Here is a 22,740-nt window from a genome sequence, read left to right on the forward strand (position 1 = left end):
AAAATGTTAATGATAATGGCAATGCTAGTGTTGACTTTTACATTTATAGGGCACATTTATCTTCAAAGCGCTACCCAAGCTTTCTGTACAGCAACGAAAAATTAAAGTGAAGATTTCTTACATATAATTGACTGCAAATTTACAGCATGGAGAAACAATGCCTAGATGTGGGAGCCAAATATTTCAGAGAGGCTTTTGTTTTATTCATTTATCCTGAACTTGATTCAGGGAGAAATACACTGAGAAATTTCCTCAAACAACTCCAAGACTTGAGGCAACTCATTGAATACCACTCTCACATGAGGTTTTAGAATTCATAATTCTTGGCCAAAAAATAATTCTTGTCAAAAAAATCTTTCACTTCCCCCAATCATATTATACCACATTCCCAACTGCAAGTGTCTGCAAAAATTTTTGTTTTCTCTTCCGCCTTCCTATTAAGGGTATAAGGGTACCAACTGTTTCTCCAAACGCTATGCTGACCATAGGAGTCAATAGCACAAAACATGGACCTGGATCAATTACTGTAGAGTTGGTTTACCCATTTCAAAGCTTACGACAACCTTGATTTGATTGCATAATCCAAGTTCAAAATCTCTGATCCCAGAATCTTATTCTAGCTTTATTTCAAAATACCTACGATGTATAACATGCGCATCTTATTATTGTTGTTTCTCGAAATCTCTACTCGCCCTGTTGTCCCTTCTCAGAGCATCAGTTTGTAGTTTTCTGCAAACTGTAAAATGAAGGAATTATATCACTCATACTGAATTGATTTTAGAGGAAACTATGTGTAGACTATATTCTTTGTTAACGTTTTTTGTTTTTTAATTTTCTGTTTGAAAGAAAATGTGCTATTTTTAATAGTATTAAGTTATATTACATATACTTTTATCTAAATTTGAATTTAAGATTTTCAACACTACTCACCCCGAGGAAAAGGATGGGATTTCTTAGAAAAGGTCAGGAATTTTGTTCCACTATTATTTGGATACTTTCTCATCACTGGCCATTGAGTATGTAGAAAACGTAAACCAATTTCCAATGTACCTTTAAGTTCAGTGCAACAAAGCTATCCTCAGCAAAAGAATAGGTATAAGATGTATTCCAAGTCCAAATTGTGCTTTACTGTTGATCTTTTTTTTTATTATTGAGTTTTTTTTCTTTTTCATTAATACTTTAAATTTTCAAAAGCCCCAGTTACATGAAAGTGGTAGGTCAGGGTAAAGAAAATGCACAGAGATGAAAGATACATGATGTCCTCAGGACCCTCTGGGAAGGCCTCATAGCCAATCTTCTCCTCAGCAGACAAAGACCTGGAAACTCAAAGAGAACAACTGACTACTTAAGTTCTACAATTCTCTTATCTTAGGGGATCTTTACATTTTTTCTTCCGACGACTTCTTTCTTCTTCTACAAAGTATCTTACTAGCTAAATATAACAGTTATCGCGCTCAGGTTAGGGAAAAAAGAACCCTATAATACAGGCAACAGAGATGGGAAGGATCTCGATCGCTGCATTCTCATTTCTCATTCTTTCTTTTTGAACAGAACCGAAGATGCAATTCAGCAGAACAGAGAAGCCTGGGGAAAAACCCGTTCTGAAGTCACAGCAGTAGAAAACTGTGAGCTAAATTAAGATGAAATGAAAAAACAGGGAGTGACAAAAAATATTGCAGACATCATGAAGATTATCCACTCATCTTGAAGATTAACAGGTATTATCTTCATTTAAACAATATATTTATATTCCATGATATTTTACGGGGAGCAGATCTAAACAGGAAGATATACTATTAAGGTGCTGGTCTATGGTGAGGGGGGGTTAAGAAGTATGTCCTCTTTAAGCACCAGAATCTTGACTGAATTCCCAGAGGATCCAGCTGGCTCAGATCTCACATCTTAAAGTTAGTAAAAGTGATTTCTTAACTCAGGTCTTAATAAAGAAAAAAGATAAATAATTTGTTGATAATGACAACCCACATCATTTATTAAACACTTTCATGTGGTAAACATTGTTCTAGGCACATGTTATGTGTATAATCGGCCCTCCATGTCTGCAGGTTCCCCATCTATGGATTCAACCAACCGCAGGGGGAAAGAGCTACTACAGTTGCATCTGTGCTGAACACGTGCAGATGTTTTTTCCTTGTCATTATATCCTAAACAATACACCATAACAACTGTTTATATAGCATTTACGTAGTATTATATGTTATAAATAATCTAGAGATGATTTAAAGAACACGGGAAGATGTGCGTGGGTTATATGCAAATACTACACCACTTTATATAAGGGACTTGCACATCTGTGGATTTTGATACTACAGGGGTCCTGGAACCAATCCCCGCATGGATACCTAGGGACGTCTGTAATCTCTTTGTATCCTCACCACTGTACTAGAAATCTAAAAGTAGGTTTAATTACCTCCATTTTGTTGTTGGAAAAATTGAGTCTTGGAGAAAGTAAGTCATGTATTTGTCCTACTGATTCTAAAGCCAAATTCCCAAAGTTATGCCTATGCCTATACACACCACATTTACACACAAACCCTCTAGTGCCCAGGTATAATTGTAGGAGAAGGCCTAGGATTAATTTACAATTTTTATCACTAAGGAATATCAGGGAAGCACAGTTCTACTTCGGTTTAACTAAAATTTATCACACATCTACTCCGTAGTAGGTTCTGAGCTTTGCTCAGAGGGAAAGAGATGGATTACAAAAGATATTGACTTTGAGGAGTTCATGGTATTATCTTAAAGACGGATGTGAAAATGTATAATTTCATTTGAATGTGGAAAATACAATGAGAGATGTCTGGGTTTGACCTAAGACTTGCCCTGATTTTCATCATGATACCTGGGGTTCGTGTTGAAGGTTCTATTCCTGCAAATTGTTAATTAACTGAGAACCTCTTCTGAGTGAGTTACTGCGCGAGGCATTAGAGGTACAGAAAAGACCAAACTATTGACTGGTCTGGAGCTTCTAGAGATGTGAAGATCTCACTAGATTCAGGAGATCTGAGGGGGACTGATCATTTCCTTCTATCAGTGGTGACCATTCATAGAGATTTTTATGCCTTTATATGTGCAATTTGGTCAGTTGATTCCAGTCTTTAAAATTGTCTCCATTAGTTATTGTCCTAGTTGCTTTAATTCTTTTCTTGCTATTTCACAAATCCATGAAAATGCTGATGGTAGGTACTTTCCTTGACTCTGCCTCTATTATGAGAAACACCTGCTACAGTGCATTTCCTTCCTCCGCAGTGGGAAACATTTTTCAAATTTCCTTTGTTTTTTGCCCAAGGAGGACAACTTTTAGCTGAAATAGGCTCCCTAGGTTCCCTTAGAAGCCCCAAGCGGGCTATCTAATGCCTCTCAGGGAAGCAGTTCAAGCTAAGAATGATCTTCCTGAAGCCTTCTTGAGATCTTGTTAATTTACTGTTTCAGACCCATTTATCTCTGAAATTTGGGAATAGGACTCTGTGTTTCTCGCTTCTTTAGCCCTTGCTAAACATAGATCATTTGGGTAATAAAAAAAGGCAAGTATGCTTCGTATTTACTAAGTAATTAAAGTGTGGGAGAAGAGATTATTCATTGCAGCTTTCTTTTTTAAGAAGAGATTTCCTTGAAGTGTTCCTTAGAGATGCACATTTGTGTCTTATCTCTCATTTGAAATTTTGAGCTCTGATTCCGTGACAATTTGCTTGGTGATCTTGAGAAGGTCATTTTAACTCTCTTCACCTCAGCCTGCCCATTTTCACAATGAGAGTTAGATGACGTGCGCTCTAAGTTTTATTTCAGCTGGAACATTTGGTTATTCTCTTGTTTGAAATCAAGGATCATTTCTTAGGAAGTTTTCTGAAAGCTCCACCTGGCTTGCACCAGTTTGCAGGCAGCATAGACTAGAGACAAATAAGTATGAATGTGTAGGCTTACAAAATCTCAGAGTTCAAAGGGATTGTAAAGGTCATGGAGCCCAGCCCCCTATGGCGATACCTGAATACCTTCTACAACATCTCCACCATGTGGTCTACAGGTGAACACATCTACCAGACATTACTTACCTACCACGTTGACCATAATTTTTCTGTAGGCTACTGTGAAGCCCTTTCTCTAGTTGTTCCAAAATATGTTGCCCTATATTTTCTGCTAGTGGGTCTGAATTCTACCATTTATGGGTTCATTAAAAAGCACAATTTCTTTTTCACATAACAATCGTTTAGATATTTGAAAATGTTGACACAAATATCCTTGCCTCAGGGTAACAACCCAGTTCTTTAAAGCATTCCTGCTGTGGTACAGTTCTGAGTTTGTTCCTAATTTTGATCACTTTTCTCGTAATTTGACCCAGATTGTCAATGCCATTCTTATTGGCCTGCAGGACTGATCAAATGTCCTAAGTAATCTTTGATGACAGAATTTTAAAATTGATTTTTAGAGAGAAGTAAAGATAATCTGATAAGAAATTGTCACTGTAATCTGAGCAAAAAAATGACAGGCATCTCTGCAAAGAGGGAGGAGGATACTAGTATCTGTTGAATAGTTTATCTTTTGTTTTAAATGCAAGTAATGTAATCACTGAGCACTTCCCATTTTAGAGTTTAAGTTACTTGTATGAGACTAGTATGTGATAGGCCTGGGATTCTAACATAGTTTGTATGGCTCAAATATCCAGCAGTATCCTTCAAGTGGGAAGACGATTTCAAACATATTGTATGAGAAGGGGTCCACTTCAACAAATAAATGGACAGAATGAAAAAACTTGTCCCCTAGTTGGTTTTCAAGAGAAATTGCTTTTGAAAATTCCATATGGAATGGCTGCCTAGATTAGGAACATCATACGGAAATTCCCAAAATGCGGCAAAGGGTTTCCGTGCCCTCTTGTAGAAGTGAGAATGAGTTCTATGTGTCTGTGCATGGTCATTTTTATTCCAAGATAGCTCTGTGCTTGACACAGGAGCTGGAGAGAGGATGTTTGTCTACAGGCCACTGGAACAGTGCTCATTGGCTGTGGGGAAGTGTTAGAAATGAGTAGCCCACAGCAGCTCCAATTTCCGGGTAAACAGATTTCTGAATGTATCTTTTTGGTTAGCAATTGGCTCAGTCTCAGTTGCTTTTTTCTTGGAGTGTATTAGGCATAGACCAGTCATCACTTGGACACCTATCCCACAGCAATTAGCAAAGCCTGCATTTTCCAGGAATGTCCACTACTCTGCAGTCAGCCTTCAAAAGAACAAGGCAGATTGTCAGGAGACATCCTTGAGTTGAGCAAAAAGAACAGTGTGTTTAAGATGACATACAGCAGAGGGTGGAAGCATGCTGCCGAACATACCAAAAGTATGATTTGTGACGCGTGATTGAACTCTATCTGTGAGTAGATTTAGAGGGTCAAGGGAAGTATTGAGTGAGCTGGTATATGGACATAATGTACTTAGAATGTTAACTAGTGCTGAGTAAACGCTCAGTAAATGGTAGCGATGGTCACAAGAATTATTATCAGGTCAGCAATTTAATTTGTGGAAAAATAAAGATGTCTTGGTTATATGCTGGAGTGGTGTAGTTCATTGCCATCTCTTGAACTTTCTAGACCCTATCCTGTCTTGAAATTTGGGAACTGACAGACTGATAAACCCTGAGACTCACATGATCATTGCAGTGAAGAACAAGTAAAAGAATCATGATCATTCCCTTATTTCAGACCTTCGTTGGCACTCCCTCTTCTACAGAATGCAGTCCACACTCTGAGTGAGGGTAAATACACAGCAGCATAATGTGCTCCTGTTATCCTCATACCCTCAGCCTCTCCTGTTCCTCTGACTTTTCACCTTTTGCTATTGGAACACTGGACTCAGACACAGAGCTGTTTCATTGCATTGTGTCTTTGTCCATCTTGTTCCTTTTTCTGGGAAAGGACATTATATGCCAGAAGCAAGAGGTGAGTTATATCATTTAATTCTTACCTGACTTTGATCTGCTTTGTTGGTGACTTGTAAGGTAGTCAATGATTTTGTTGGCTTGATAGAGGATTGTATCATTCATTTCACAATCACTTATTAATTGCCTTCTATGTGCTAAGCAAGGCGCTGAGATAGAGAAGTAAGACAGAATCCCCATCTTCAACTAGCTTATGGAGAGAAGTTAAATAAGTGCTATGTTAAATAGCATGGTCAAGATAGAAGGAAACCTCACTTGGCAAGTTCTGGATTAATCCTGACTTTGCCAGGGAGATTGGAGCAACTGGGCTTTGCAGAAAAAGCAATTAACCTAGCAAAGGAATGAGTGCGTGAGCAACCCAACATAAAAAGAAATGTTCTTGGACATGGTTTTTGACAGGTCTATGGCTTTAAGAGCACCAAGCTTGCCCAGGAGAAGAGTTTTGCTCAATACACTCAATGATGTGGTCAGAGTTTATCAAGATAGTTCCCAAAATATTGAAAAGAAGAATATTCACAGAAGAAAAGCGGGGAGTGGTAAGCCCTCCCTCACCATCTTCAGAGGAAGGTTGTGAGGACCCTAAGAGATCAGAATGAGAGGATGACTGGGCTGGGAAAGGCTTTGTCAACTGGGAGCTCTTGGGTGTGGGAACAGAACAACATAGAAGTTTCTTTCTTGGTTTTCTTATGGGTCCAATATGGTAATAAATGATGAGTTCCTCATCATGTTCCAGAATGCAATCAGCCAGTACTCTATCTGAGTTCTAGTCTACGGTTTAAATCCTCTAATGCCTCCAGTTGCTGATAGGTGGCATAAATTTGTGAACCAGGACGGATGTAAAACAAAGGGAGCAAGTTGCATGGATTAGAAGCCATTGGCCCTGCTTATTTGCATTCTCTGTCAAACACCTTGTTTCCCAAAGGAAACAAACAAACGGAAAAGACTTCCCATCAGTGATCTCTTTCCAGGCATTCTTCTCCATCCCTGTGTTCCCATCACTAAACACATACCCTTCTGTATCTCTGCCAAACAGATCCATGTGATTATGGCCCCCATTTAGGGAAATACAAAAAATGAGCTTTGGAGTAAGGCAGCCTTGGATTCAAAGCCACTTCAAAGCCATATAATGTTATTCAATTCCTCTGAGTTTGGTTTTCTTCGTAATAACTCCTACCTTGGAGAGATGCTGAGGTTTGCATATCACCTACATAGTGAACAGTCAATAGACAAAAGATAGCTCTGATAATGATTACTTCCATTACTATTATTTCTATTTCTGTGGAAGGGCAGGTAATGTGATCAAGACTTTTGGCACTCTTTTGGAGTATTTTGGAGTCTCTGGGTCAGGCAATATATGTTTCACTTACCAATTATCTGATCTATCAACACATTCAAGGACACAGCCTGGGTAAGTTTGTGTCATGCCCAGTAGCACAACCCTACCCCCCCCCCCCCACATAATCTGGAAATCCCACCTTTTCATGTCTACCCTCCTGAATCCAGGACTTGCAAATATCCCTTTGGTTAGAGAGCTGACCTCTAAATGCCCTTCTAAAAATGCATACAGACATGACCATTTTAGCACCCACCCTCACATTAGTACAAAAGAATCTGGCTGATACCCAGAATAAGCCACTTTTGCGAGAAAGTGGAGGTGGAGGAGGAGGAGGGGGAAGACCCTAGTCGGGTGCAAATCACAAAAAGGATGTGCTCACTGGATACCAGGGGAAGTTTTCAATCAAGAAGGGCATGAGAGAAGGAACACAGGTGATCCTTCCTGTGGAAACAAGGTAGTTCTCTGTGGTGAGTCACCTGTCTGGGGTTCCCCCAAATCATAGTCACCCAGTGAAGCCTATGCACCTTGAACACAGAGGCTGTGTAGGAATGTGGACCAGAAGCCCTGACATCCCCGTCCTCATCTTCCTCGTCTTGCTGCTGTCATTTGCTCACTTGCTGTGAGATCCCGGGCACAGAGTATTCCGTCTAGGAGCCTATTTCCTCATTTGTCCCTTGGAGTGCCTGCGTATTTGGGGAGAGAGGGTTATTTACATCTATAATTCTCCTCTAATGTGGTTCTACATTGACAGAAGAGGAACAGAAAGTGAGACTGAGAAAGGTGATGAGAAAGAGGGAATCCTGACCGAGCTCCTTCCTCCTGCACTGTACTTGGGCTGAGGGACACAGAGCTGAATAAAACATATTCCCTGTTCCAGAGGCACCTATAGTCTAGTCAGTAAGGCAGCTACGAAATGACCATAGCCCTGGAGCGTACTTTGAACATAGTGTGGTGGATGCCAAGGCAGAGGGAAGCCCCACTACTGAGTGCTCTATGTTTGGCAAGGACAAAGGGGAACTGAGATACTGCCGGAAGACTCTGGGTGGCCACTCCCCTGCTCCGCTTCCTTTAGGTTCTCACCTGGGCCCAGCTGTGCCAGGTGTTGGGGTGGAGGTAGGCATAAATCTTTTCCTTCTTCTTACCGCTTCCTCCATGTAAATTTACATCCTCTCTTGAGAAAAAGCCATTCTAGCAAAGGAAAATGCCTTTTAAGTAAAGAGATCAAGACATATTTCCAAAGAAGAGCCACAGTCAGAATTTACAAAGATTCTGAATTTTTCTAGAAATTTCCAAACCTGTGATTTTCTTATCTACTTCTTCATAATGATTAAAGAAACAGTGATGATGATGATGATGACAGAAACAACAGTGACTACAATGATGATGATGCCACCAGTACTAATAACTAAGATTTATTAAGTCCTTACTACGTGTCCAAAACTTGGCATGCATTATGCAAGACATAAGTTCTATTATTGTGCCAGTTTGCAGATGAGGAAATTGACACACAAGCTTGGCTAAGATCACACAATTTGATAATAGGAGAGACCCTGTTTAAACCTAGGTGTGTCTAACTTCAGAGTCTGTGTTGCTTCACGGTCTTACACTCTCTGTCTTGTGTGCTGGTCTTCAAGGGAAGCAGGAAAGGGGTAGCTGGAGAGGATGGGCTGTACTTAAACAAAGGGTGCCTGGATGGAGAAATTGGGCGTGGCAGTTGTGAAGAAGAGAGAAAAACAAGCCAAATTTCCGGGGTCAGCAAGGAGAAGTAAACAATTCCTTGAAAGTAAAGTTGTGACTAAGTGACCCAGGCAAGGGGAATTTATCTAACTGCTGCCAGACAAAGCACGAGGTAGCTGCTTATACAAAGAAAGTGATCTGGATAGCTTATCCACATGCACTGGCCCACACATCTTCCTCGAAGGGCAAAGAGGAAGAAGAGAAGGTACGCTTTGGAAGGATTCTTTTTAAGGGTCCCATTATCTCTCCAGTGTTTAGGGTTCCACTTCCCTTTTGGAGGTATCTTCTAGACCCATCCACCCTCTCTAGAATTCAGATGGCGCTTTTCAAAAATCAGTTAGATAATTAGTCACTTTCAGTAGCTGCATATGCTGAAAATTGCAAAGCATCTTTTCCTTCTTGCTGGCTTCACAGGTGAAGGTGAATCTGCACTGTAGACTCAAAGGGGAAAAACAAGGCTCCCTTTTGGCCAGCTCAAGGGAAAAGGTAGGTAGCTTTGCAGCCTCCTTCTCTCAGTCTGGTCCTGTTCCACATTTTCTCCCTGGAAATTGCAGGGGCAATATCATCATGATCTCCATTTCATGACATCTCCTCCAAATATTCGCTTCATGATATTCCCACCAGAAAATGAGATTTATCTAGAACTTGAAGATGATTGAGACAGAGAGTTTGGGGCTCTTTGGAGGCTTTTGGGTTTTTCTGAGCTAGAGTGCTATATATAGTTATTGCTTTTAAGTTCCTATCTACAGCGAAACACAGCTTCCTGCTTTCTCTGAAAAAAGGTGTTTGAGCTCACAAGTGGGCCCCAGTCACCAGAAATACCTGCATTCAGATCAGAATGGGCTGCCTTTCAGAAGGCCACAGGCACGATTGGTCTCATGTGATGAAAAATATAATTCTCGTCCCTTCTATCACTTGCCCTGCTTAGTTCTCACTCCCTTCCCACACCCACAGTCTTCTTCCACATCCTCTCTCTGCATCACTATTTTAATGAGAGAGTTACAGAGTGCTATCTAATACTATAAAAATGAAATTAATACCTGGCCTTCTCCATAGCTTCTGTTGAGTGCTTTTCTAATGTTGGCTACCTACGTTTTCACTGGTTTTGAATAAATGTTTGCAGAATGAACAACACTGGGCTTGCAGAGAGATGAAAGAGTGCTCACATTCCAGCATTCTGCTTGAGCTTTGTGACCCTTGGCCATGTTACTTTTATTTCCTCCTCTATATATGAGGTCATGGCAAGATTAAGAAAGATATATGGAAGTGTTAGCAGTAAGTAACTTGTTATTAAGGACTTGGGGTTAGTTGAACATCATCAAAATTATTCTAGATCTTATGCACTGGGTGTTGAGTAAATATTGCTGCAAACATTAAGGTCACATTTTTCATGTGTTTTATTTTTTTAGAATGTGTAATTTACATGGGTGGCATATAAGTTCTTAAAATAGCTAAACCTTTTATGGAAGGAGCTTTTTTTTTTTTAACCAGCTATTGGTGATGTTAACTTCGATCATATGATTAAGGTATGTTTGCCAGATTTCTCCACTGTACAGTTACTATCTTCCCACTTACAATTATTAAGTTGTGTATGGAGAAAACATCACCCAAAATGGAATAAACTGACACCACATGACTCTTAATGAGATATACTGACAACACTTGTGGTGTTCCTGCTGTGAATGTACAAAGTGAATCAAACCATTAGACAAACCCAAACTGAGGAGCTGTCTACAGAATTAGTGGCTGGTATTCTTCTCAAGTGTCAGTGTTATGCAAGACAGTAAGGCTGAGGAACCATCCTCAAATAAGGACACCGAGAGATATGGCATCTAGCTGCAACATGTGATTCTGAATTAGATATTGAACCAGGAAAAATTGCTATAGAAGATATTATTGGGACAACTGGTGAGAATTGACTATAATCCACAGGTTAATTAATAATATTGTGCCAATGTTAAATTTCCTGATTTTCATAATTGTATTGTGGTTATGGAGATGAATTCCCATGCTTTTAGGAACTACACACTGATGAGTATACCAATACATAGGCAAAATGTCTGCAGTTTATTATCACTTATGTAAGGAAAAAAATGTACATAGGTATATATGTGAGAGAGAGAGAAAGAATGAAAAGACAAAAGTGGTAAATTGAACAACTGTTAAACCTGTATGAAGGGTGTATAGTGTTTTCAGAAATAATTCTTACAAACTTTCTGCAGGTTTGAAGTTATTTTTAAAAATTTTAAAAAAGGAAACAATCAAATTAGAAACCAATGCTTAAAGAGAGAAAGAGAACTAAATTGCAAAATCAAATTCCTACATTTCTCAAGAGCTCAAAGGAGTTGAGCCTGGTTTCCATGAATTCTGTTTGCTGAGATTGTGATTTTGTTGTCTTGACAATCCTCACAGAAAGTATATAATTATAACTTCTCTATCACAGATGGTGACTAAGGTGAGATAAGAATCTAGAGAAAATTCTAGCATCTTATCTGAGCTCTCCCCCTAAAGTTTTGAACAAAGTTGCCTCACAAGATACCATTCAAGCATTCAATCATGTACCTAATCAAGATTTATTGAACGTCTATGTTTCAATACTGTCCTAAGTCCTGGAACCAAGACTTGAGTAATATCTTTTCCCTTCACTCAAAGAGTTTACAGTGCAGATGCAGGAAAACTTACGTGACAAGCAATGGCAAGGATTATAGTAGAAACAGACATAAGATGCTGTTAAGCAGGAAGGAACCAGGAGAGTAAAAAAATGTGTTCAAAAGGAGATGAAACTGACTTCTGAGTAGAATTGTAGCAGATGGAAAAGGATCTTTCAGACTGTGAAAAAGATGGTGGTCTGAACATCAGTTTGTTTACAAAAGGCAAATTGCTTGATGTTGGTGGAATCTAGGGTGTGTGGTGGAGTGAAAGGAGAAAATGCTGGTAAAAGCTTTGTGCAAAGAGCTTTTTTTCTTTCATGCTAGAGACTTTAGATGATTTCAGTATTCTCTTTATGACCCAATTACCAGACATCTGAGTGTCTTCCAAATCCTGCCGTTGATGGTAGTGGGTCACCATCTTCCTTTAATACTGAAATAAACAGTCTTAAGCTGCCATCTATATACACTGACAGATCCAGCAATAGTACATCCTCCTGTTCACTCTGCTTGGGTTCCTATTGGGGAAGGTCACAAATTTCCCCTATTCTTCCCTTGTTCCAAGTTTCTTTTCTGGATTCTTGATCTCACTAGTGTCTTGTAAGTTATGCCTCTTCTTTTCCTAATTTGAGTCAATCCAAATGTGGAACCTAGTCTTCTTTCCTTCAGAGAGAGAAAAAAGAAGTGGTTTTGATGGTGCTAGGCAGAAAACCATGAGCAATTACTAAGGAGGCCCGCATGGTAAACATACGTATATAGTCAAATTCAGAATACTCTAATACTGTAATACAGTATTGTGTTAACCACTTAACTCTAATATAAAGATTAAAGGACAAAAGTATTAAAATTACCTATAGCACAGAAAAATACAAAACAGCCAGAAAACAATTAATAAGATGGCACCAGTAAGTCCTTACCTGTCGATAATTCCATTAAATGTAAATGGACTAGATTCTCTGATCAAAAGCCTTAGAAGGGCTAGATGGATTAGAAAACAAGACCCAATTATATGTTGCCTACAAGAGATTCATTTCAGCTGTAAGGAAGCATGAAGGCTTAAAGTGAAGAGATGGAAAAGGATTCTATGCAAATGAAAACTAAAAGAGAGCAGGGATTGCTATACTTACATCAGGCAAAATAGACAAGTTAAAAACTGTAACAAGAGAAAGAAGAACATTATATAATGATAAAGGGGTCAATTCATCAAGAGGATATATCAATTGTAAATATACATGAGCCCAATATCAAAGCATCTAAATATATTAAGCAAATACTAACACATCTGAAGAGAGAAATAGACAAGAATACAATAACAGTAAGGGACTTCAATAACCCAATTTCAACAATGGATATATCATCCTGACAGAAAATCAATAAGAAACCACTGGAGTTGAACTATACCTTCGATCAATTGGACCTAACAAAAGTGTACAGAACATTCCACACAACCATAGCAGAATATATATTCTTCTCAAGAATACGCACAACAGTCTCCAGGATAGAATGAAGTCTTAGGTAGAGCAATTGGGCAAGAAAAAGAAATAAAAGATATCCAAATCAGAAAGGAAGAAGTAAAATTGTCTCTGCTTGTAGGTGATATGATCTTATATAGAAAACCCTAAAAACTCCACTAAAAATACTATTAGAATTAATAAACAAATTTAGTAAAGTTGCAGAATATAAATAAAATTCAGTTGCATTGCTATACACTAACAATGAACTATCTGAAAAAGAAATAAAGAAAATAATCCAATTTAGAATAGTATCAAAATAACAAAATACTAAGAAATAAATTTAACCAAGAAGGTGAAAGATCTGTAAACTAAGAATTACAAGACACTGATGAAAGAAACTGAAGACACAAATAAATGGAACCAAGTATTTGGTAAATTGTACTGACTATTAAATCCGATTATCTTAAAGAGAAATGATAAATACAGCAACTTGTATTAAGCCCTAACGATGTACCAGACACTTTGTCAGATGTGTTATATACATTATTTCATTTATTTTGTGCAATAATATGGGATAGATATTAAGTTCTTCTTTCACAGCTGAAGAATCTGAGGCTTAGAGTAGTTAAGATCATAGAAAAAAGTCATAAATCTGATCATTACTGAAGATCTCCTCCTGGGTGAATGACATAATCTACTCAGTTCCTCAAGCTAAAATGCTAGTATTCCTCTCAGGTTCCTTTATCTCCCTCATACTTCAAAACTGATGCATTAGCAACTCCACCTTCCAAATGTATCTAAATCCATCCAGTGCTCTTGACTTCCAAGGCTACCCTTATAGTCAAAGTCATTCTCGTTCTTACTTTGGTTTTTGCAGCAGCCTTCTAAAAGAGTTCCCTGCCTTTTCTCTTATCCTCTACAACCTAGTTTTCTATGTAGGGGCCCAAACTATATTTTTAAAAATGTAAATCTGACTTTATCACTCTTGTGTTCCAAATCTTCCCATGATTTCTCAGTACATGTAGAATAAGGTCAAAGCCCTTGACCAATGTCTGCAAGACCCTGGATTACCTGACCTCTGTCTGCATCACTTGCTAGAACTTGTGCCTTTCCCTCTGTTATTTTCCCCAGCCATGAAGAAGTTTCATCCCTACTCCTTAACATTTCCATTTCTTTCCCATCTCATGGCTGTTCCTTCCATCTAGAATGGCTTTTCTCAAGATTTTTTCCTGACTGGTTCCTTAATGCAATTTAGATTCCAACTCAAATGTCATCAAGCCACCATCATCCTGCCACTGTGTCAGTTTATGCTGTTTTACTTTCTTCATGCCACTTACTATTATGTGCAATGAGCTATTCATCTGTATGCTTGTTTGCTTTTTTAAAAAAGATTTTATTTTTTTCCTTTTTCTCCCCAAAGCCCCCCAGTACATAGTTGTATATTCTTCATTGTGGTTCCTTCTAGTTGTAGCATGTGGGACACTGCCTCAGCGTGGTTTGATGAGCAGTGCCATGTCCATGCCCAGGATTCGAACCAACGAAACACTGGGCTGCCTGCAGCGGAGTGTGCAAACTTAACCACTCGGCCACGGGGCCAGCCCCTGTATGCTTGTTTTGAACAGTGTTTATATAGACATTAGAATGCAAGCTTCTTGGGAGCAGGGACGTTGTCTTGTTCACTGCTGTACCTTCCCACACTTAGAACTGTGACCAACACCCAATAGGTGCTCAAGAGATATTTGTTGAGTGATTTTTGACTGAAAGGTATTAATCTAACCTATGAGAAAATTCAGCATACAGTTTTATAATAGAAACATATTTAAAGTATTCTGAATTTTTAAACTTATACCAGGGTTTTGTGAAGGCAAGGACCATGTGAGCAAGTATATGAAAGAAATGCAAATTTGTTGACTTTAGTCATTACACTGAATGCCTAAAGTAAAATCTGAAGTCATCAAGCTTGGGGATGCTTACTGTAAATGCTGTCATTTCCCAATTGAGTTTGAAAAATTTTCTGAAAGTCTACAGACAAATAACTGAGCTCTGCTTGAACAGCTCAATTATAGAGTATTTAATTCTTTCCAAGACAGCCTATTCCATTGCTGGACAGAAGAGCAAACTGCACTGTCCTCAGAGAATATTCACCTCATTGTTATTGATAAGGCAAGAATATACTGGATGCTGTATGGCAGGGGTCAGCACACTGTGGTCCATAAGTCAAATCCAGTCTTATCTATTTTATATGACCCATGAACTAAGAATGGCTTTTATATTTTTTAAAACTATTCAAAAAAAGAACACTATTTCATGACATGTGAAAATTATATGAAATTAAAATTCTAGCCTTCATAAAGCTTTATTGGAACACAGCCATGCCCATTTGTTTACCCATCATCTGTGGCTGCTATCCCTACAGTGGGAGAGTTGAGTGGCTACAATAGAGACCATGTGGTCCACAGAATCTAATATATTTACTATCTGGCCCTTTACAGAAAAAAATTTGTAGACCACTGTTGTGGATTATGCAAAATTGAGCAGTTACCACCTTTGAGTTTAGCTTTCAAGGTCAACTGTTAATTCAAAGATCTTAGACAATCTGTGAAACTTTCATCTTGTTACAATTTTTTGACTTACGGTTCTTAAATCTGCAAGTCTATTCAACTCTAATGAGAATTTGTGCCTGTTTGTATGTATTCATAATCATAAAATGTACTTGTTTGTGTGTGTGTATGCATGTATGCCAAAGTCAGAACTACATATGGGTAGATTTGTACTGACTAATGAATTGAAATGTAAAATACGGCCATTTTAGATCTGCCTGAATAATTACGTTCAATGATGATAAAGGTTGGATAAAATTACTCAGCATAAAATGAAAGATTGAGCTATCAAAATCATTTTGTTTTTTAATAGATAATCAGATGCTCATTTTTTGTGGTACCTGCTGTTGCATGTTCATTTTCTTTGATAATTTCTGAAGTAAATAAACATGAGTTAGGGCCTATTTTCCTTATGAGTACGACTTCATATATGACTCCTATTTTCATTTTATTCTTATGATGCTGGCTTTGTTGCACTCAGCAAAGTAAAAACAGTTTCCTTTTGGTGCCACCTTTAACAGATTATTTGAATCATGGAAGTATACTTGTGTGGTCCTCTTCATTAGGATAAAGGCTGTGTCAAATGTCACAGAATTCTTTTAAGGATAGGACAACTTTCTTATTTCAGTAAGCTGTCAGTGGAAAGCCAGTCTAGCACTGTGAAATGACTCAGGAGCCAAGTTATTTCGCAAAGAAATATAGATCTGCTACTTCCATGTGTGTGGGGACAAGAGCCAGTGGTTTGCACTTCCCATCCCAGGGGGAGTGGATTCTCATGAGTAAGTAAGGAAGCAGCAAGGGGTGGGGTAGAAATACCAGGCAGGAAGTGAGATGCCTGCCTCACTCTTGTTTGACTACAAACCAACCCTGGGGCCTTAGCAAAGTTGCTCACTTTCTTCACTTTCTCCACTTTGAAAATCAAGGAGTTAGCTGAAATCAATAGTTTTTATGCTTTTTAAAGTAGCAAACACTTTGATGAAATAAAATCCCTGGTGCAAAACTACAAAATGTAACAAATGGGAGTAGAACTGACGTAGGGGAGGTGAGGAACCACTGGAACTTCAGTTGGCCCCTGGCTCCCTGGCAGAAGCTCGAGAAGAACTTCTTCAGGGCTAAGAGTTCTGCAGAACAGCCTGACCACTGCAGGACTGTTTAATGAGCTGTCTTTTTCTTCTCCAAATAACCTGTGACTCTAGGGATAGCAGTTACCGCATGCATGGTTTGCATATGCATTAATGCATTGGATTTGTTGAAAAATAATGTGTTCTCTTAAATGGTCAAATAGTCTTATTGCAGAAATATTTTCACTGTTTATGTGCCAGTCAAATCCTGCAGATAGAGATGGAGACTGTCGTCTCAACACCATGCACTGTCAATAGGAGTCACCTAGACACAGTAATTACAAAAGAGATTCAGTGTGTTTTGGTTGTGAGACCTACTCTGCACTTTCACATCTGTCTCCCCTATTATACTCACGCTATGTGAGGGAAGGGTATACAGCTTAATCTTCTTTTCCAAGTGCTTATTACAGTGCTTAGCAATAGGAAATGCCCTAAAAATTTTCTGTAAATGAATAAAAGAATGAGAGGTTCTAAGCTCACTGTGCAGATTGCCAAATTGGTACACTAAGAGCAAAGGGTTGTCTAGGAATTACAGAAGTAAAATCTCTCCATTGGATAGTTGAGGATTAAAGTCATTGAGCAGTAAGCTCCCTGGACCAGAAGTCATTTTCCTGCATTAACTCCACTTGTCACCTTGGGTGCCCATCTATAAATGTCAGTCTGATAGAGATAAACCACGTAATCGCTAAGTTTCCTCCAAACACTGATATTCCATAAGGCTATGATAAAGTTGGCGAAGTAAATGATCCTTTTACAGTTTTGCTCATAAATTATTCAAGTAAATACTGTAAATCTCTATTCTTGAATTCCTCCATCTGAAAACTCCAAGGGTTCTCCCTAGTATGGCCCTTCAAGGACCATGGAGAAACGTCAAGTAATCTCAGACCACACTTAAGACATGGAGCCCTTCTTCTGCACCATCCAACAAGGCCTCAATATGTGCACCTGGAATTCCTCCCGTGGGAGGTTCAGGGACAGGGGGCCACACAAAACTGTTGACACCAGATGACCTGTAACCTTAAGCTGTTGGAGGAGATTCCCCTTGCATGTGGCATCAATGTGGGAGAAGAACGGCAGAGATGGATAACTGTAGAAACATCTAGAATTTTGTCAAAGAAATTGTGCTGGATAGATGATATCAGTAGCTATACCAGTCAAGTTTGTTTGGGGACAAACAACCAAAGCCTGTTGCCACTAAGGTAACAGCATCACTGATTTCACACTATGCGCCAGGTGTGCAAAGAAATGGGAGGAAGGTTTCTTATTTTTGTATAACTCCTCTAAGATTGGTTCTGAACTTCAAACCTTCTGGGTAGGAAGGAAAAAAACTTGCCAGCTAATGACACCTCAGTTTTTTACAATACCAACGGGATTCCTAAGAGTTTAAAAGAATCTTCTGAGAGTAAACTATCAATAGTTTACATTTCTGCCCATCCCTATTTCAAAAGATGGCACCTAGATGTCTCAGAAAGCTTTCTCTACCCTTCTGAGGGAGGGAGGAGGTTTTGGATCCATGTATGGGTCCTCGTCGCACTCTCTAGTCTTGCTGGCTTTGCTGGAAATGATGTCTCTTTTCCAGCTGGCTAGATGCATTCACCGTAGAATGAATGTTCTGGTATATTTTGTTATTCTTGCTCAGCATCCCAGTTGAATATAAATCCCAGCTGAACCACTTCATAACTATGTGATCTTAATCAAGTTATTTGTCCCGTCCTTGGCTTTTTCTTCTGTAAAATGGAGAGTATTTTGAGGGTTCAATGAGATAATACATGCTTAGTGTTTGGCATGTAGTAAGCACTAAACAAATGTTAATTATTATGGAAACTGGATAGTAGGCAGGGCAAACAGCAAATTTAAGGGGCACAGTGGGATGGAACTGCATGTTAGTTATTAAGGGTAATTCTTATTTAGAGTCTAGTTCTTCTATTCTCAAGGTTGGTGTCAAATCACTAGGCTGAGTGACATTTTGTGGACATTAGATATCCCCAAATATTTAGCATCAGCTAAAGACAATTCTCAAGCTTGTCTAACATCAAGCTTTAAAATCAGTAATCAGACAGATATTGATAAGCAATCAAGCCAATATATTTTTGAGAAACTCAAGAAGGAAGCCACTTTTGTCTTTCCTCTGTCCAGCTTTCAATCATTTTCTTACAGATCTTGAGAGCTACACTAATTTCACAGTATTTTAGTGAGAAAAGATCATTCCAATACTGACTGTTAAAAAAAAAAAACAAGCCTGCAGAGACTTCTGGCTCCTGGGCCATTACACTTTCTAAATTAATCATTTCTAATGTGTGTACATCTGCAGTCGTAGCTTCATTGGCCAATAAGCGTGCATTCTCTTACCATGAGCTCTGGAGCCCTTTTCCTCACTTAGTCATTCTGCACACAAGGATATTACTTGATAAGTCTTGATTTTGAACGGTCTTGGGCTTTATTCTGATTTGCCCTCTAGTCAAACTGCTCTTTCATTTCCTGTGGTTATTTCACGAAAACTAGCAAGTACTCCAGTAATAATAAGTTTAATCTTCCAACAAACATTTAGTAGCATCTACAATGTGATAGGCTATGTCCTGAGTTGAGAAAGCATACACTAAGAAACCCAACTATTAAGACTTGCCTTCACTACTGGGGGCACAGCTAACATGATAGTATGGTGGAGTTTAGGAGTTGAAAGTGTTCTTGGAGGTTATTTGGTTCAACTTATGGTTCAAAAAGATGCCCTCTATACCATCTGGATCATTTCCCTCCAATTGCTTTCCCAGTTTTCTTCTTTTGAACCACACTTAAAGAGCTTTCTGTGTGTGTCTCTCCATTTCTCACCTCGCACCTCATTCTGGCTTCTGCTTCCATCAATCTTGGCAACGACTGCCCAAAAGTTCTCAGTGATATCGAAACCTCTGGTTCTGTGCAATCTTTGCACTCACCACCTTTCCCCCACTTTAATCAATGTTGGTCACTATGTTTTTGAGACAGTCTTCCTCTGACTTGCCTGGTGCAATAATTTCCTCTTTCCATCTACACCTTTGATCTCTTCTTCTCAGAGCCTTTCCTAATTATTCTTCCTCAACTAAACAGATGTCAAAAAGCTCAGGACTCCTCATGGCTATTGTAGGAGAGGAAAAATAATTTCCCTTCTATCCGTCTAGGTTTTGGGCTAGGTTTACAGACTCTCCTGTAAAAAAAATGACAGATTAATAGAAGAAAAACAAACAAGTTTAATAACATGTATACCTCCTGTATACATGGGAAGTACCCAGGAAAATTGAGTACCTCTCCAAAATGGTCCAAGCCACCACTTTAAATAACATCTCTAGATAAAGACAGAAGATATTTGGGAAGGCAGGGAGGCCAGTTCTGACAGGTTACCAGAAAAGCACAGTAAACAAGGATATGATTCGTATTCAGATTTAAGTCATTGCATTCTCCATTGATAGGAGTTTCTAGACATTTAGAGTCATCCTTCTCTTCCTGGTACAGAGAGAGAGAGATGTTCTACAAATGGAGATTTCCTTTATATATGTAAATGTGTCTTACAAAAGGGTAACTTTTACTCAGTTTTCAGAACTGTTTCTATGCCTGCTCTTTCTTAAAAATAATCAGCCCAAAGTAATCCTTATGCCAAAGAGGTATATTTTGGGGTGATGCATTCTGCTCCTTTTCATTATCTTGTTGTCTCAGTCCAGGCTTTCTCCTTACATCATATTTTCTGTGGCCTTGGCTTCATTAACAACTCAAAGACTATGACTTTCAGATTGATATTTCCAACTTAAATATTTTTTTCCAGGCTCCGACCTCTGCCTGAAAATCCAATCACTGATTTGACATGTCTGCCTGGATGTTTCACAGGTTAATGAAATCCCATATATCTAAAATTCTCCTCACAATCTTTTTCCAGAAAATATGCTCCATTTCTGGTGTTTCCTATCTCAATAAGTGACACCTCCAGCCTTCCATTTGTTTATGGCTGCTGTCTCAGTTATCTTGGACATCTCCATCATCCTCAGATGAATATTAGCAATATTCAACTCTAGGCAAGACCCTTTCTAAATAGTTTTCTAATCCAAGCAACACATTTTCCCCATGGAATCTTTGCAGAATCTTTTAACAGAACTTCACCCTTCTTCTCCTGTCTGTCTTCTTCGTAGTCTCCTGACAAGAGTGATCTTTTATATGATCTTCTGACCCTATGACTCCCTTGATTAAACCTTTTCAAAGACTTCCTACTCTTCTTAGGATATAGACCAGCTCTAATATGGTTTGGTAGTAGTTGCATGTTCTGGTCCCTCCCTAGTTCCACAGCCTCATCTGATGCCACTGTTCTCCTCCTTCATGTCCTCTCAATCATTTGGATCATCATTTACCTACAGTACTTGAAATTCATTCCTGTCTTACTATTGCATCTTCCACTCCTCCTTTCCAGCCAACTCTTACTCATCTGTCATGTCCTGGCCTAAATATTATTTCCTCAGTGAGGCTTCTCCTAATGCTGAAACCAGATCAGATCTCTCCTTTATATGCTCTCATTTAAAAATATATTTTTATAATTATGTATTTATTATATTATAAGTATAAACATACGGTAATTTGCATGATAATATGTTTTATTCTGTTTTTCAGATAGGCTATAAGAACTGTGAAAGCAGGGGGCCTATCTGTATTACAAATGAGTTATTTGTTGAATGAATGAATGAGTTAGCCTTACAGCTTCTGCTTAAATGCTCTAAGTTGCTAACAGGAATGTGAATGTGAATAGATTTCACATCTATTAATATGTTTTGTCTAGAAGCAGGTATTCAGAGCATGTCAGTCAAATGAATGGAAGTATGCAAACAGACATGGAGTTTACCTGGTTCTGGCACATTGGAATCCTCTCCATGTCATTTTCTAAAAGGAGAACACTGGCTACAAAGTGGGCAACCTCAGCATGAAGACTAGGGGAAAAACTGGGGAGAGTAATCATGGATGAATTGCAACCTGTTCCTACTTGAAGAGAGTACACTTACTAGTAACATGCTCTAGAGAGAACACACTGGCTTTCTAAACCTTCCCACCCTAGTTGACCGACTCAGGCTTGCAGAACTGTTTTCTCAGGTCCAGAAATAGAACAGAATACTGGGTCTGTGAAGTGAGTACCCAAGGGACTCAGCACTTTTGTTCACTGTCATAGCATTAATCTAGAGAGGCAAAGATAACTTCAACACCACCTTCATTGGGTGAAGATAATTCACCTAAAATAATTTTCCTTTTCAGGGACTGTGGTGAGGACCCAGAGAAGAATGGTAGATCAGGCTACTCTCAGCACATCTGGCGCTCTCCTTCACACCCCCGCGGAAGGGAGGGCCAGGTTTCTTTCTAGGAAATATAGTTTTCTGAATTGTTCTCGTGTCAAGTATTACTTAATAGTGGCAATGGCAACAAATTATTTGAAGGCAGCTTATAAATAGCTACCCACCTACCTACCTAATACATAAGCTGGTAAGAATTCCTCCTTCCTTCTACCAAGTCTTCCTTTCTCTCCCTGCCTCTTTAAAATTTATTGGTTTTATATGTAAATAAATAAACAAACATCAGGCTCCCCACCTTCCACCCTCACTCTGAGCCAGTAAGCCAATTATTCAATTTGAACTTCATTGTGAAGAAAAGTGAGAGCTGAGAAAAAGGCAGTTAGGATAAGACTTATGAGATAAGGCTTTTGAGTCAGGTGGAACTCTTTTGAATCTTGAGGCCTCTTGCAAGTAGTAGTATTATGGACAAGTTTCTTGAGCTCACCAGGAGTCAGTTTCTCCTCTCTGAAATGGGTAAATTATTACACCCATTGTTGTGGGTATAATATTATTGTGAGTTATTTTCCATCTAATCACATAAACCTCTTAGGACAGTATCTGACATGTAATAAGTTCT

General features: G+C 38.8%; 1 long non-coding RNA gene across 2 annotated transcripts in view; it reads left to right on the plus strand.

Moving 5' to 3' along the window:
* LOC139085137 (uncharacterized) overlaps positions 1–22,740 on the plus strand; it is a 118,433-nt gene that overhangs the window by 47,361 nt on the left and 48,332 nt on the right. For both annotated transcript variants that reach the window (XR_011543212.1, XR_011543211.1), the window contains exon 3: positions 1,552–1,718. This is a non-coding gene — a long non-coding RNA (uncharacterized lncRNA). The remainder of the gene's footprint in view (positions 1–1,551; positions 1,719–22,740) is intronic.

This window comes from Equus przewalskii, chromosome 8, assembly GCF_037783145.1.
Source record: "Equus przewalskii isolate Varuska chromosome 8, EquPr2, whole genome shotgun sequence".
Lineage (NCBI taxonomy): Eukaryota > Metazoa > Chordata > Mammalia > Perissodactyla > Equidae > Equus > Equus przewalskii.